The following is a 12,119-nucleotide window of genomic DNA, read 5'->3' as shown; positions in this document are numbered from 1 at the left end:
ATCATCCAACTCAGAACCCCGCCCCAGCCTTCCCTCCATACCCCCTGACCCCTGTAGCCACAAGGACCATACCTAACTCCCTCTTAAATATAGCCAATGAACTGGCCTCAACTGTTTCCTGTGGCAGAGAATTCCACAGATTCACCACTATCTGTGTGAAGAAGTTTTTCCTAATCTCGGTCCTAAAAGGCTTCCCCTCTATCCTCAAACTGTGGCCCCTCGTTCTGGACTTCCCCAACATCGGGAATAATCTTCCTGCATCTAGCCTGTCCAATCCCTTTAGGATCTTATACGTTTCAATCAGATCCCCCCTCAATCTTCTAAATTCCAATGAGTACAAGCCCAGTTCATCCAGTCTTTTTTCATATGAAAGTCCTGCCATCCCAGGAATCAATCTGGTGAACCTTCTTTGTACTCCCTCTATGGCAAGGATGTCTTTCCTCAGATTAGGGGACCAAAACTGCACACAATACTCCAGGTGTGGTCTCACCAAGGCCTTGTACAACTGCAGTAGTACCTCCCTGCTCCTGTACTCGAATTCTCTCGCTATAAATGCCAGCATACCATTCGCCTTTTTCACTGCCTGCTGTACCTGCATGCCCACTTTCAATGACTGGTGTATAATGACACCCAGGTCTCGTTGCACCTCCCCTTTTCCTAACCGGCCACCATTCAGATAATAATCTGTTTTCCTATTTTTGCCACCAAAGTGGACAACTTCACATTTATCCACATTAAATTGCATCTGCCATGAATTTGCCCACTCACCCAACCTATCCAAGTCACCCTGCATCCTCTTAGCATCCTCCTCACAGCTAACACTGCCACCCAGCTTCGTGTCATCCGCAAACTTGGAGATGCTGCATTTAATTCCCTCATCCAAGTCATTAATATATATTGTAAACAACTGGGGTCCCAGCACTGAGCCTTGTGGTACCCCACTAGTCACCGCCTGCCATTCTGAAAAGGTCTCGTTTATTCCCACTCTGTGCTTCCTGTCTGCTAACCAATTCTCCACCCACACCAATACCTTACCCCCAATACCGTGTGCTTTAAGTTTTCACACTAATCTCCTGTGTGGGACCTTGTCAAAAGCCTTTTGAAAATCCAAATATACCACATCCACTGGTTCTCCCCTATCCACTCTACTAGTTACATCCTCAAAAAATTCTATGAGATTCGTCAGACATGATTTTCTTTTCACAAATCCATGCTGACTTTGTCCGATCATTTCACCGCTTTCCAAATGTGCTGTTATCACATCTTTGATAACTGACTCCAGCAGTTTCCCCACCACCGACGTTAGGCTAACCGGTCTATAATTCCCCGGTTTCTCTCTCCCTCCTTTTTTAAAAAGTGGAGTTACATTAGCCACCCTCCAATCCTCAGGAACTAGTCCAGAATCTAACGAGTTTTGAAAAATTATCACTAATGCATCCACTACTTCTTGGGCTACTTCCTTAAGCACTCTAGGATGCAGACCATCTGGCCCTGGGGATTTATCTGCCTTCAATCCCTTCAATTTACCTAACACCACTTCCCTTCTAACATGTACTAACATGTATGCCTCCATCTCACTGGACCCTCTGTTCCCTACTATTTCTGGAAGATTATTTATGTCCTCCTTAGTGAAAACAGAACCAAAGTAATTATTCAATTGGTCTGCCATGTCCTTGCTCCCCATAATCAATTCACCTGTTTCTGTCTGCAGGGGACCTACATTTGTCTTTACCAGTCTTTTCCTTTTTACGTATCTATAAAAGCTTTTACAGTCCGTTTTTATGTTCCCTGCCAGTTTTCTCTCATAATCTTTTTTCCCCTTCCTAATTAAGCCCTTTGTCCTCCTCTGCTGAACTCTGAATTTCTCCCAGTCCTCAGGTGAGCCACTTTCTTTGGCTAATTTGTATGCTTCTTCTTTGGAATTGATACTATCCCTAATTTCTCTTGTCAGCCACGGGTGCACTACCTTCCTTGATTTATTCTTTTGCCAAACTAGGATGAACAATTGTTGTAGTTCATCCATGCAACCTTTAAATGCTTGCCATTGCATATCCACCGTCAATCCTTTAAGTGTCATTTGCCAGTCTTTCTTAGCTAATTCACGTCTCATACCTTCAAAGTTACCCCTCTTTAAGTTCAGAACCTTTGTTTCTGAATTAACTATGTCACTCTCCATCTTAATGAAGAATTCCACCATATTATGGTCACTCTTACCCAAGGGGCCTCTCACGACAAGATTGCTAATTAACCCTTCCTCATTGCTCAAAACCCAGTCCAGAATAGCCTGCTCTCTAGTTGGTTCCTCGACATGTTGGTTCAAAAAACCATCCCGCATACATTCCAAGAAATCCTCTTCCTCAGCACCTTTACCAATTTGGTTCACCCAATCTACATGTAGATTGGAGTCACCCATTATAACTGCTGTTCCTTTATTGCACACATTTCTAATTTCCTGTTAATACCATCTCCGACCTCACTACTACTGTTAGGTGGCCTGTACACAACTTCCACCAGCGTCTTCTGCCCCTTAGTGTTACGCAGCTCTACCCATATCGATTCCACATCTTCCCGGCTTATGTCCTTCCTTTCTATTGCGTTAATCTCTTCTTTAACCAGCAACGCCACCCCACCTCCCCTTCCTTCATGTCTATCCCTCCTGAATATTGAATATCCCTGAACGTTGAGCTCCCATCCCTGGTCACCCTGGAGCCATGTCTCTGTGATCCCAACTATATCATAATCATTAATAACAATCTGCACTTTCAATTCATCCACCTTATTACGAATGCTTCTTGCATTGACACACAAAGCCTTCAGGCGCTCTTTTGCAATTCTCTTAGCCCTTATACAATTATGCTGAAAAGTGGCCCTTTTTAATGCTTGCCCTGGATTTGTCGGCCTGCCACTTTTACTTTTCTCCTTAGTACTTTTTGCTTCTACCCTCACTTTACACCCCTCTGTCTCTCTGCACTGGTTCCCATCCCCCTGTTGTGAACTAACCTCCTCACGCCTAGCCTCTTTAATTTGATTCCCACCCCCCAACCATAATAGGGGAAAACACAATGGGTAGTAGAAGGAGGCGGAGCCATGAAGGAGGTGATAGGCAGCTGGGGGAGGGGGCAGAGTGAAACTGGGATGGGAGAAGGGAGGGGGAGGGAATTACTGAAAGTTGGAGAATTCAATGTTCATATCAAGGGGTTGGAGACTACCCAGGCTGTATATGAGGTGTTGCTCCTCTAACCTGAGTTTGGCCTCATCATGGTAGCAGAGGAGGCCATGTATGGACATATCTGAATGGGAATGGGAAGCAGAGTTGAAGTGGGTGGCTACCGGGAGATCCTGTCTGTTGTGGCAGACGGAACGGAGGTGCTCGACGAAGCGGTCCCCCAATCTGCATCGGGTTTCACCGATGTAGAGGAGGCGGCACCGGGAGCACCGGATGCAATAGATGACCCCAACAGACTCACAAGTGAAGTGTTGCCTCACCTGGGAAGGACTGTTTGGGGCCCTGAATAGTGTTAAGAGAGGAGGTGTTGGGACGGGTGTAGCATTTACGCTTGCAGGGATAAGTGCCGGGTGGGAGATTCGTGGGGAGGGACGTGTAGACCAGGGAGTCACAGACGGAACGATCCTTGTGGAAAGCGGAGGGGGTAGAGAGGGAAAGATGTGCTCAGTGGTGGCGTCCTGTTGAAGGTGGTGGAAGTTGAGGAGGATAATATGCTGGACATTATATTGAGCTATCTGTGCCCTGGAAATTTAACAGCAGAGAAACTAGTCCATTGCAAGTTTGATACTTCCCTCCAGTTTGACTTCACTGTACATTGCCTCTAAAAAGTTAATAGTATTGTGGTGCTCTGGGGGTGGGGGGGGGCACATAGAACATAGAAAACCTACAGCACAATACAGGCCCTTCGACCCACAATGCTGTACTGAACATAGACTTATTTTAGAAATTACCTAGGGTTACCCATAGCCCTCTATTTTTCTAAGCTCCAGATATCTATCCAGGAGTCTCTAAAAAAACCCTATCATATCCGCCTCCACCACTGTCATCGACAGCCCATTCCACGCACTCGCCACTCTCTGCATAAAAAATTACCCCTGACATCTCCTCTGTACCCACTTCCAAGCACCTTAAAACTTTGCCTCTCGTGTTAGCCATTTCTGCTCTGGGAAAAAGCCTCTGACTATTCACACGATCAATGCCTCTCATCATCTTATACACCTCTATCAGGTCACCTCTCTTCCTCTGCCACTCTAAGAAGAAAAGGCCGAGTTCACCCAACCTATTCTCATAAGGCATGCTCCCCAATCCAGGCAACATCCTTGTAAATCTCCTCTGCATCCTTCTATGGTTTCCACATCCTTCCTGTAGTCAGGTGACCAGAACTGAGCACAGTATTCCAAGTGGGGTCTGACTAGGGTCCTATATAGCTGTAACATTACCTCTCAGCTCTTAAACTCAATCCCATGGTTGATGAAAGCCAATGCACCGTATGCCTTCTTAACCAGAGTCAACCTGCGCCGCAGCTTTGAGTGTCCCCAAGATCCCTCTGATCCTTCACACTGCCAAGAATCTTACCTTTAATATTATATTCTGCCATCATATTTGACTTACCAAAATGAATCACCTCACGCTTATCTGGGTTGAACTCCATCTGCTACTTCTCAGCCCAGTTTTGCATCCTAACGATGTCCCACTATAACATGATTGACAGCTCACCCCAGCATTCCTGGTGGCCAGCGCTATTTACTGCTCTTGGTTTAAAATGTTTTCATGGGATTATAGTGGATGTTCAAGTTCATTTATTGCTACATTTTAGCCTGGGTTATATAGTTATTCACATGTGTGTTTGTGGGTCACCCTGCCTGTAACTGGGGTGTGTAATAATCACCTCCCCTGTCTGTATGTGACTGAGTGGGTTCTCTCCCCCGGTAACAACGCCGGGTCTGTTTTTGTGCTTGTCACAGTAAAACCGGTTGCTGAGTTAAACAAGCTTTTCTCATCTGTCATCAGGGACCGAACGCTTGCCACATTGGTGTCATAAGTGGGATGGGAAATTGGCAATGAGATTGATGAGCTTCAACATCAGCTGGAGCACCTTAAGACCTGAGGATTAAGTAAAGGGACTGAGCAGTCTACCTCTCCCACAGCCCCACACAAGGCTCTGGAAAATGTCCACTTGGTGACCTGGAGGGAGAATTTGAGAACTCAGCATCGTGCCGATGGGGTAAGCATATCCAAGTTCCCCAATCCAGGGGACATGGCAGAGCGCATCACCCACCTCTCTCATGGCCCGCACCGGGGAACCCAAGACACAGCCACCATGGGAGGAGGAACAACGCAGCAGGCACCACCAACCCCACCAGAGAAAGAGGAAGACCTGCAGGTCCAGCCAGAGGCTCCCCAGATAGAAGGGTGTCGGGAACCTGGAGTCTTACCTGGCACAAGTCAAATTTGCTGAACAGCACAACACGTGGAGCCCCACCTTGTCCTGGCACTAGAGGAAATGTCCTGCAGGCCCTCCTCGACGTAATGCCAGCTGAGCTGTGTAACTACAAGGCCCCTGTAGCAGCACTGGAGTGGCAATTTGGGCAGAGGCCATTGGAGGAAGCAACGAGAGAAGAACTGGGCAGCAGGTGGTGCTGTATGGGAGAAAGCTTGAGGACATTTCCTGCAGATCTGCGCCACTGTGCTTGGCATGGCTACTCCCAGCTTCCTCCCACAGCTTGGCCTCCACACCTTTGTAAAGGCACTAAAGCCGGGCTGCCTTCACTATCAGTATCTTAGCTGGATGAGGCACTGGCCAAGGCAGAGAGGGCGAAACCAATTTTAGACCCCCAACATGTTCTAACATCAACCCGCATGCCGCGAGCCCAGGTCTGTGTCACCAAGGCGGAGGAGTAAATTGATGAGTAGGATCCAGTGAGGCAGCTCCGAGCAGCACTACGCTGCCCCTGCTGTAACCATTGGGAAACATCTTGCAGACGGCGCCTCCTGAGAGCTCCAGCAGAATCCCTCCATTGTCACCCCTCTGGGTGGGCCATTTAGGGGAAGAGCAAGGCTTATAAGTGGACTGCATGGTGGAGGATATCAGATGTTGTGTGTTGGTGGACACAGAGTCAAATATTACCATCATCCGTCCAGGTGTCCTCCCCCACACAGACTACCTATCCCTGTCTGGGTGGAGAGCAATGGTACCACCGTCTGTGCGGTGATGAGATGGAAGAGATGCCTGCGCATCACAGTCAGGAGAAGCACAGTGGAGCACGAGCTGACATCTGCATCACTAGCCCAGACCTGATGTTCCAATGGGGCCTGCCTGATATGCTGGGGTCCATAGGTGACTGATGGGTCCAGTCCAGGCTAGGAAGTACCACCCACAAGTGGGACAAGTGTGTGAAGGTTCTGTAGCTGAGGTGCCTGCTGTTCATACTTTCCGCTGCAGTCACCTCCTTTTTGTTTCACCCTGAAGTGTGATTGATCTCGAGGGCCTTGAGCAAAGTCTTGAGCGTATCCTTGAATCATTTTCACTGACCACCATGAGAGCACTTCCCTGTGAGGAGTTCCCCAAAAACAATTGCAACCCAGTGAGGCTGAAGGAAGGAAGTGACACTCCAGATGCCCTGCCTATTGCGTCTCCAAACAGTGCCTCCCCTGGAGGGACTCCAGACACCTCCAGCGTTCCAGGCAGCAGTGTCAATCACCACTGTGACTCTTCAACTTAATTGTGGACTCTGGGGTTGCTGGGGATTGCTGACCCCTCAGGTGGGGGCAGTGTGGTGCTCCCAGGGGTGGGCGTGGTTGATAGTTTGTCCTAGTATTCCTGGTAGACAATGTTATTTATTGTTCTTGTTTTAAAATGTCTTTGTGTGATTATGGTGGGATGTTCAAGTTCATTTATTGTTACATTTTAGCTTGAGTTATACAGTTATTCATGCGTGTTTGTGGGTGACCCTGACTGTAACCAGGGTGAGCAGTTATATGAGACTGAGCAGTTCTCTCCCCGGGTCACAGCACTCAGTCTGTTTTTGTGCTTGCAGCAATAAAAATGTCAGTTGAGATAAGCGAGCTTTTCTAGTATGTCATCATGGACTAAATGCCCGCCATATTATCATAAAGCATCCCTGCCACCTTGGTCATTCCCTCTTCTGTTTTCTACCTTCTGGAGAAGATACAGGAGCTTGAAAGCTTGGACATACAGACTCAAGAACAGCTTCTTCCCACTGCCAAACATCTAAACCAGTTGCCTCTTTCACGTCTCTTTCCCAATGATGTTGCAATTTGTCAGACTCTTAAGTTAACTTCTTTCGTTATTACCACTGCAGTTTTTTTTTGCAATACTTCAGATTATAACTTTGCACCATTCTGCTGTTCTGATTGAATTTGTTGTAATTATTACTACTATGTTTACTGTTTACTCTCTGAGCTTCAGGTGAGCAAGGAATTTCATTGCACGGTGGTGTATATGACAATAAGCTAAATCTGTATTTCCTACGTCAACTCAGGAAGTACAACCTGCCTCAGGAGCTGCTGATTCAATTCTATTTAGGAATAATCCAGTCTGTTCTCTGTTCGTCCATCACTGTCTGGTTTGGATCAGCTACCAAACAAGACAAGAATAGACTCCAAAGAACCGTCAGAGCTGCGGAAAGGATTATTGGTGTGAAGCTGCCCTCGATCCAGGACTTAAATACATCTAGAGTCAGGAAGTGAGCAAGCAGCATCATTGTAGACCCATCACACCCTGGACATCACCTGTTCCAACTCCTTCCTTCTGGTAGGTGCTTTAGATCACTGTATGCCAGGACAAATAGGTACAAGAACAGTTTCTTTCCTTATGCCATCAGTCTTATGAACACTTGAATCTTAGTCTATTATAAACCAAGTCCACTTGTACATACACAGGTACACCTCATTGTATATAGTTCACAATTATTTGCACTATTGTTTTGTTTGCTTTTTGATTCTGTACAGCAAGAGCTCAGGGAAACTGGCATCAAATTCCCTGTATGTGTCCACATACTTGGCGATAATAAAGGATTCTGATTCTGATTCTGAATCTAATGCTCAACTCTATTGTTGTTGGGATTGTCTATGAGGACCTTGCAATCCCAGATGCTGAACATTATATTGAAGAGTGGAAGAGGCCTGTGCATGAATTCATTCAATGTGAGGTAGTTGTTACACATTGACATGAGACACAATTGTACAATATATGAACATGAGACATACTGTTGCAAGGTTTACATTGAGTAAGGTCTCGAGCCAACTTTGGTTGCATGACATTTAATGCTCAGGCTTTGGTGTCCCATACAGAGATGACACTGAGCATGTCTGCAATTATTGTCTCATGCACGTACATTGTACAATTGTGTCTCATGTACAATTATTGTACATGATCAGGGACAGGGCTGCCTCCCTCCTTTCTTCTCTGGTAACTCACCCATCTTTCCACCCACACACTTGGTTAGGCACTGATCTCCAGCTCCTGACCATGGACATATATCTCACCCATGTCCTGATGACAGCTGGTAAGGTGTGATCAGCAAAGAAGGCTAATTCAGAAAGGATCCTTTTCTTGACAAAATGCTTGGAGCTCCAAGCACAAGATCTTATGACCCTTGTTTCAGCAACTTGTCTGAGGGAATATGTCTGTTTCATCCGCACAATGACAAGTGTTAATAAATACTGGAATGATTACCAACTAATCTACTCTGTCATTGTAGTTTGTGTAGTTATTTATTTAATAATTTGGAGATGCAGCGTGGTAGCAGGCCCTCCTGGCCCGGTGAGGCTGCATTGCTCAACTTTATCAATCTGACCAACTAACTTATGCCTCTGGAATGTGGAAGGGAAATGGAGCACCGGGAAGCAATCTATGCAGCCTCAGGGAAAACATACAATCTCCTACAGACAGCAACGGAATTCAACCTGTACACTGGTACTGTAGTAATGTTCTGCTGACCACCACATTACCATGCAATCTCTTTGAAGGCTAGTGTGAAGTAGAGCTATGTGATTGTCCCAACATTTTTCTCAATCTTCCTTGCAGCTTCGAAAATCAATGGATGAATAACCTAGGGGTAAAAATCTCTGACGCATAATAGAGCGAACACTAGTGGGAAGTTAGAAAATTAGGAAGCTTTTAAAAATCAACAGAAGGCAACTAAAAATGTCATCGAGAAAGTAAAGATGGAATAGGAAAGTAAACTAGCCAATAATATTAAGGGATACCAAAAGTTTCTTCAGATACATAAAGTGCAAAAGGGAGGCAAGAGTGGATATAGGACTGCTGGAAAACGATGCTGGAGAGAATGGGGGTCAATGAAACAGTAGACAAACTGTATTATCCCTCACTGTGGAAGAATCTAGCAGTATGGTGGATGTTCCAGGTGTCAGAGGTCATGAAGTGTGTGAAGTTTCCATAACTAGAGAGAAGGCTCTTGGGAAACTGAAAGGTCTGAAGGTGAAAAGGGCACCGTCACCAGATGGCGTACACCATAGTGTTCTGAAAGTGGTGACTGAAGAGATCATGGCGACATTAATAATGGTTGTTCAAGAATCACTAGATTCTGGAATAGTTCCGGAAGACTGGAAATTTGCTAATATCTCTCCACTCTTCAAGGAAGGAGAAAGGCAGAAGAAAGGGAACTATAGATCATTGATTCTGACCTCAATGGTTGGGAAGATATTGGAGTCGATCATTACGGATGAGATTTCAGGGTACTTGAAGGCACATGATAAAATTAACCGTAGTCAAGGGAAAATCTTGCCTGACAAATCCATTGGAATGTTTTAAAGAAATAACAGGCAAGATAGACAAAGGAGAATCAGTTGACGTTGTGTACTTAGATTTTCAGAAAACCTCTGACAAGGTGCCAATGATGAAGAAAGTGGTAAAGAACCAAAGGATAACAGCAAAGGACCTGCAGAAATTTCTGGAACTTGCTAAAGTCTCTGTACATACACCTTCTATGAGAAAAACACTGAGCAAGAATGGTGTTCATGGAAGGACACCATGGAGGAAATCACTGCTCTCCAAAAAAATTGCTGCACATCTCAAGTTTGTAAAAGACCATATGGATGTTCTACAACACTTCTGGGACAATGTTCTGTGGACAGATGAAACAAAAGTTGAATTTTTTGGCAGAAATGCATGTTGCTATGTTTGGAGGAAAAAGGGCACAGCACACCAACACTAAAACCTCATCCCAACTGTGAAGCATGGTGGAGGGAACATCATGCCTTGGGGTTGTTTTGCTGCCTCAGGGCCTGAACAGCTTGCATTCATTGAGGGAACAATGAATTCAACATTGTATCAAGACATTTTACAGGAGAATGTCAGGGTAGTGGTCCATCACCTAAAGCTTAATAGAATTGGATAATGCAACAAGACAATGATCTGAAGTAAATGAACAACAGAATGGTTTAAAAAGAAGAAAATTTGTGTTTTGGAATGGCCATGTCAAAGTCCTAACCTTAATCCGATAGAAATGGTGTGGAAGGACCTGAAGTAAGCAGTTCACACAAGGAAACCCACCAACATCCCAGAGTTAAAGCAGTTTTATAAGGAGAAATGGCCTAAAGTTCTTCCAAACTGATATGCAGGATTGATCAAGAGTCTCCGGAAACACTTGGTTGAAGTTATTATTATACAAGGGGGTCATCAGTTACTGAAAGTGAAGGTTCACTTACTTTTTCTAACAAATACGTGTAATATTGTATCATTCTTCTCATCAAAATAAATTAAAAGTATGACACGAGGAAATCTGCAGATGCTGGAAATTCAAGTATAATGGTTTTGTGTTATTTATTTAACTGGGTTCTGATTATCTTGTTTTAAGACTTACGTGAAGATCTAATCACATTTTAGGTCATATTTATACAGAAATAGAGGAAATTCTACAGGGTCCACATACTTTCTAGCTCCTCTCACTGTAAGTCAATCATCAAAAAATGGAAATAATATGGCATAGCTGTAAATCTATCTAGAGCAGGCCATCCTCAAAAACTGACTAGTGAGGGAGGCCACTAAGAGACCTATGACAACTCTGGAGGAGTTACAAGCTTCAGTGTCTGAGATGGGAGAGGCTGTGGATAGAACAACTGTTGCCTGGGTGTTTCACTGGCTGCAGCTTTATGGGGGAGTGGCAAAGAGAAAGCCACCGTTGAAAAAAATCACGTGAAATCTCGGCTAGAATTTGCCAGAAGGCATGTGGAAGACTCTGAAGTCAGCAGGAAGAAGATTCTATGTCTGATGAAACCAAAAGTGAGCTTTTTGGTCATCCCACAGTGGTATGCTTGGCGTAAGCCAGACACCGCACATCATCAAAAACGTACCATCGCTACTATGAAACATGGTGGTGACTGCATCATGCTGTGGAAATGCTTCTCTGCAGCAGGCCCTGGAAGGCTTGTGAAGGTAGGTGGCAAAAAGAATGCAGCAAAATACAGGGGAAACCTGGAGGAAAACCTGATGCAATCTGCAAGTGAACTGCGACTTGGGAGACGATTTGTTTTCCAGCAAGACAGGGACTCCAAACATAAAGCTAAAGCTACACAGGAATGGCTTAAAAACAATAAAGTTAATGTCCTGGAGTGGCCAAGTCAGAATCCAGACCTCAATCCAATTGAGTTTGTGACTGGACTTGAAAAGGACTGTTCACTCGTGATCCCCATGCAATCTGACAGAGCTTGAGCAGTTTTGTAAAGTGGAATGGGGAAAAATTGCACTGTCCAGATGTGTAAAGTTGATAGAGACCTATCCACACAGACTCGAGTCTGTAATTGCTGCCAAAGGTGCATCTGCTAAATACTGACTTGAAGGGAGCAGGAAATTATGCAATCAATTTTTTTGAGATAATAATTATAATAAGTTTAGACAAATTTGTAGACATTTGTTTTCACTTTGACATGGAAGTTCTTTTCTGTTGATCAGTGTCAAAAAGTATTTTATGGGCACTGTACCATTATACTGAATGAAAAAAAAATGAATGAGAACAGGAAGCAATTCAATCAGCCTTGACGATGAAGGGAAGTGAAAGAGGAGCAATATTAGTAGTTGAACAATTTTAGAGAAACAAGGGTGATATAATCCATAAATATTACACCAGAG

Source organism: Mobula birostris, chromosome 9 (assembly GCF_030028105.1).
Source record: "Mobula birostris isolate sMobBir1 chromosome 9, sMobBir1.hap1, whole genome shotgun sequence".
In the NCBI taxonomy this organism is placed as follows: domain Eukaryota; kingdom Metazoa; phylum Chordata; class Chondrichthyes; order Myliobatiformes; family Myliobatidae; genus Mobula; species Mobula birostris.
Note: the sequence above shows the minus strand (reverse complement) of the source record.